The following is a 5,539-nucleotide window of genomic DNA, read 5'->3' on the forward strand; positions in this document are numbered from 1 at the left end:
GTAGCAGAAATGTTCCTCCATTGAAGCAGGATTCTGACAGAACCAGCTCTGCTAGATTATTTCGTGACTGGGTAATTGGCGATTGTTACACTGATAATCAGCATTAGACATTTAGTCAATTAACTTTTACACACTTGTATGGGATTTTCAGTTCAACTATGATTACACAATCGAGAAATTAAAAAAGAGAGATGTGTGCCGGTAACATGGAGTGAAATTTTCGCATCTATCATGGTAAATTTCACAGCACCTTGACAGAAAGTTTAACTCCATGTTGCACTTTTAATTTCTCGATAGTGTGTTACCATACTTGAACTGATAAATTCCATACAAATGTGTAAAAATTAACTGAACAATGTGTAATGTTGATTCTCAGTGTAACGAGCGCACCCAGAATTTTGACAGCTGCTTACGGAAGTGGTGTTTTGTTTCCAAGTTGCGCGTCGCGAGCCATTTTAGCAGGTAACAAAATGAAAACAGCAGTAAAAATTACGTATGTCGAGCGAGCTAAACAGTACACAAAAGGAACACTACATGCGGACGAAGGCCAATTATTTTGTACGTCTTGCAACGTAACATTGGACCATACCAGAAAGGCCACCATCGACAAACACCTAAAATCGCAAACCCACATCGGAAAGGTCCAAAAGCAGCCAAAGGATGTAACGCATTCCGTGCAAAAACAAACAACGGTGGTGAGCGCATTCCACAAAGCCACAGCATCTCGTGATGCGCGAAACGTTTCGCAATTTGAACTCGTGGAAGCTTTCGCATCTGCAAACATTCCGCTGTACAAGCTTGATCATCCGAAGCTCCGAGACTACCTGTCAAGGAATGTCAAAAACCTTGGAGTGCTTCCACAGTCCACGACCCTCCGATCCCAAGTACTGCCTAAGGTTTTCGATGTCGCACAGCAGGAACTGCGAGAACGTGTTGCAGCAGCTTCTTCGATCGTGATTGCCGCTGATGAAGCCTCGGACCAGCAGGATAGGTTTATCTTGCACATTGTTTTTATCCTGCCCGTCACTTCCGGACAACAAGACAAGATGGAGGCAGTCACTGCGGATCTGGTTTTTCTGGATAAGGTGAACGCTACAACCGTTTCGAGAGCTATCATTCAGACGTTGACCAAGTTTGACGTCGATTTTGACAAGGTTGTCGTCGTGCTGACGGACAACGCAACTTACATGACCAAGGCCGTGACCAGCTTGAAAGTGCTCCTGCCAAATTGCATTCACCTCACATGCAACGCTCACATTCTGAGTCTGGTGGGTGAAACATTTCGTCGGAACTTCCCTGCTGTGGATAGAATGATTGCTTGCTTTAAGTCTATCTTTGTGCACTGCTCTTCGCGCAAGCTTCGATACAGGGAATTCATTGGCCGAGAGTGCGGCTCTGAAGTGCCCTTGCCTCCAGTGCCAGTCGTGACTCGTTGGAACAGCTGGTTCAGAGCTGTCGCGCACCATGCGAAATTCGTCGAGCATTATAAGAAGTTCATTGAAGCCGAGCTACTTGTTTCCGCCCCAACCAGTGCTCTTCTAGAACTGAACGATCTGTTTAAAACGGATTCGGTTCGGGTCGATGTCGTCTTTATCATGATGAACTCGACCAATTTGATGGACCTGCTGACCTGGTTTGAGAACCGTCAAGTAACAATCCATTTGGCTTACAACAAGATGGTTGACCTGATGGCCGGTAAGATACAGATTTTGTTTTAGTTTATAAATTGAAAATTAATTTTATTTTTTTAATGTAGAGTTCGGTTCCAAGGGAGAGAAGGAGAAAAACAAGATCTACAAGAAGGCGTTTCAAGATGCAGCTGCCAAGCTGAACCAATACTACACCGAAACATCAGCTAGATTCACGCAGCCAGGCCTCAGCTTCATGAAAGCTGTCAGAGGATTCGATCCGGCTCAAGCAAAAATCCTTTCTTTGGACGGGCTGAGCGACGGTATTCCGGAATGCGCTGAAAAGTTGCCGGAAATTGAAGGAGAGCTAGCAGCGTACAAACAGTGCGCTCTCGAGATCGAAGATGGAGTCAAACCAGCTGCCTTCTGGTTCAGCCAGAGAGACCGTTTTCCTAATCTGTCCCGAATTGCTATCCGGTATTTATCTGTCCCAGGAAATTCGGTAGATGCGGAGCGAAGCGTCAGTGCATTCAACACGGTAGACACGGTAAACCGGCAGAGCTTTGAAGAAAACAATTTGGCATCACACGCTATTCTTGTTACAAACTCGAAGATCTAAGCGTAAGCAGCCAGAAAAAGCAAGCAAATAAAATGAATTGTTAAAACTAAGAGTTGTTTGCCGTATTTAGTTATTTTAGTATTGAAAAAAACACTTAATTGCATTTTCTTTCCTTAGTTTTGAAAAGCCGTGAAATCGCCGCGAAATTTGGATGTTTTCTGAAATGTACACCGCGTAATTTCTTTTTTTTTGCCGTGAAAAATCACTAGCCCTAATGAACACCAAAACGAAACGTTTCTGCCAGGATTGTCTCGTCTGTCAAACCAGCAAAGCGACCAACGTCAACACCACAGCTCCACTGAAAGTGCAACGGAAGATTGCGGAATACCCGTGGCAATTTGTGACGATGGACTACGTTGGACCGCTTCCGGCATCGGGGAAAGGGAGAAGCACCTGTCTGCTGGTACTAACAGACGTTTTCAGCAAGTTCGTACTAGTACAACCATTTCGACAAGCCACGACGGATTCGCTCGTTCCGTTCGTTGAAAACATGCTGTTTTTGCTGTTCGGGGTTTCGGAAGTAATCCTCACAGATAACGGGACACAATTCACGTCCAAACTGTTCCAAGAACTGTTGAGTCGATATCACGTAACCCACTGGAGAACGCCGAGTTACCATCCGCAGATCAACGATTCGGAGAGAGCCAACCGGGTGATAACAACCGCCACCCGGGCCACGATCAAGAAGAACCACAAGGATTGGGCGAACAACATCCAGACGATCGCCAACGCCATCCGGAACTCGGTGCATGACGCGACGAAGTACACGCCCTACTTTATCCTGTTCGGGCGTAATATGGTCTCGGACGGAAGAGAGTACCGTTGCATGAGGGACACGTCGATTGATAGTGGGAGTCTGAACAACGCTGAGCGGGAGAAACTGTACGCCGACGTCAAGGAGAATCTCAAGAAGGCATTCGAGCGGCACTCGAAATACTACAACCTCAGGTCAAACGCGAAGTGTCCGCAATACACGGTCAACGAGAAGTTTCTGAAGAAGAACACCGAACTTTCCGACAAGGGTAAGGGTTACTGTGCCAAACTTGCGCCTAAATACGTTCCTGCACTGGTCAAAAGAGTAGTGGGCGAACACTGCTACGATCTATAAGACGAAAAAGGTAAACATCTGGGCGTTTTCAACTGCAAGTACCTTAAAAAGCTTAACCAACCTCTCACGCGTTCGGTCGACTAACACCGCAATTAGAATCGATCAGTTTCAGTTAAGATTTTGCAATTTAGGATTTTTCAAATTTAGGTTTCTCGAGCTATGTACCCTCTAACCGTTAGAGAGGCAACCAAGCATAAATTATGCTCCAAAACACTCTTTAGGCATCAAAAACTACAACTACATGCCACACCTGTCCAGCTTCAGATGAGAGTATCGATGATTCATGAGCTTTTGCGGATGAGACCGAAAGATCAACTCCCCTAGCCAACATGAAAATCTATGCTCGAACCTGCTGACTGTCGACAAAATATGCTAGGCAAACTATGACCCAACCAGCTATGTCCCTTTCACCCAATCAAAAGCAACAAGATCTCATAAAACCTCTAACCTTCAAGTCTCCTCGATCAAAGAGTTGAGCGTCCCACAATAACTAAAACTACTGGCGACTAAAACGAAGAACTAGAGCAAAACTACCACGAACACCCTCGAACTAGTCAATCGCGATCTCGGACATCGTAAACAGACCGTCCAACAAGACAAAAATTAGATTTAGGATAGGAATAGGATCAAGGATGGGAGCAAATACCCTACCTAATGTAAATAGTTCTTGTTAGTCGCGCCTAATCTTATAAAAACTACATGTGAGTACTTATCGTTAGTGTTAGTTTCTTCTTGATCTTCTTTATGTTGATGTTGAGTCCCACGAAGTGATGTTGTCGCAGCATGATCGATGATGTATGTTGTCTTCAGTTTTGTCGTCTGGGGCATATTTTTCGGGAACTTGAGATGAGTAGAGTAGTCAGGAAGCATAATTCAGCATCGCGCAGCATACAAGTCGTCGTGTTGAGGTTAGGATATCCAATTAGATTTCGTCGCAGCTTCCAATCAGAAGTGAAGTTGATGACGTCACAGCACATTCAGCCTTCAGCAACATATTTCCGCCATAATTTGCAGCCTTCCGCAACATATTTTTCCATCCAGTAGTAGATTTTGGCCTTCAGCACTTAGTTTTTAGTTCAGCAGCATAATTTTTTTCCAGCCTTCAGCATAGTTAGTAAATTTCCGTCAGCCTTCAGCACCCAGAGTTGTTTTGGTCCCACGACGCAGCTTCTGCAAATAAATACACAAAGCACCTTATTTTTTGGAAAGATTGGAGAAGTTGAATACTCCCCCCGTAAATTAGCATCAGGAAAAAGCAATTTAAATAGTTTCTGGCACGTTTCACTACTTTTTGGGACACTTTTAGAGCACATTCTTTAGCAAAATCACACCGCGATTTAAATTACGGACAGCACCACGTTTGTTTACGTTTTCGTTTGACGTCCTCGGCGAAGCTTTTTGACGAAGCTTTTGGTTTGACAGTTCCAGTTAGTTAGGTAGAGTGATTTTTTTTTCAGTGTTTATTTGGGAGAACCCTTGTGGCGAATTTCAGTTGTCTTATTGAATTTCGGGTGACAAAAGAGTCGATTCTGGGGTGGAAATTCAATACAGATATTTTAATTAGGCTGCGTTCTGTTAGAGTGAAGGACAAATTTGCCTGAAGTAAAGCTTTGGGGTGGGCCTAAACTCTGCAGAACAGATGATTTCGGTAAATTAGGACGAAGTTTCATTTGCTCAACGTAATGATTGGGGTAGATTCTGAGTCTTAATGAGCCAGTGTTATTTCGGGAACATAAAGTAAGGAGACTTTAGGTTGTATTTTCATTAAATATGGAATATTATTTATTTGAAAGTATATTTTATTTGGGGTAATGATTGGGATGAGTGTTAGGATGAATGAATGAGGAATGTCAACCACTAGTCATAGTCAAACTGCTAGCCCTGGACAGTTCAAGCAAGTAGTTTTTCTGGGAAAATTTAGAGATGATAGCCTGTAAATTAAATGACTGAAAGAAAGTATCTGTGATTAGGTTATAAAATTTTTGCACTAGCATTTTGTTGAGGATTTCTAAACGTTCGCTGGAGACCGGAGTGAAGACGTTGATGGTCAGTAACAAGCATTTTCTGTGATGGATCATGACTTGGAAATAGAGATGGAGGTTACTTGTAACCGATGATCATATATGACCCCGAACTATTGAAGAATCTTTCGCAATTTGTTTTTAAAAACGAAACTATTGGCAC

At 43.5% G+C, this 5,539-nt stretch overlaps 1 pseudogene; it reads left to right on the top strand.

The window, feature by feature from the left end:
• Window positions 1–355: 355 nt before the first annotated feature.
• Window positions 356–2,393, top strand: LOC120430302 (uncharacterized; annotated as a pseudogene).
• The last annotated feature ends 3,146 nt before the right edge of the window (window positions 2,394–5,539 follow it).

Source organism: Culex pipiens, chromosome 2 (assembly GCF_016801865.2).
Source record: "Culex pipiens pallens isolate TS chromosome 2, TS_CPP_V2, whole genome shotgun sequence".
NCBI classification, from domain to species: Eukaryota; Metazoa; Arthropoda; class Insecta; order Diptera; family Culicidae; genus Culex; species Culex pipiens.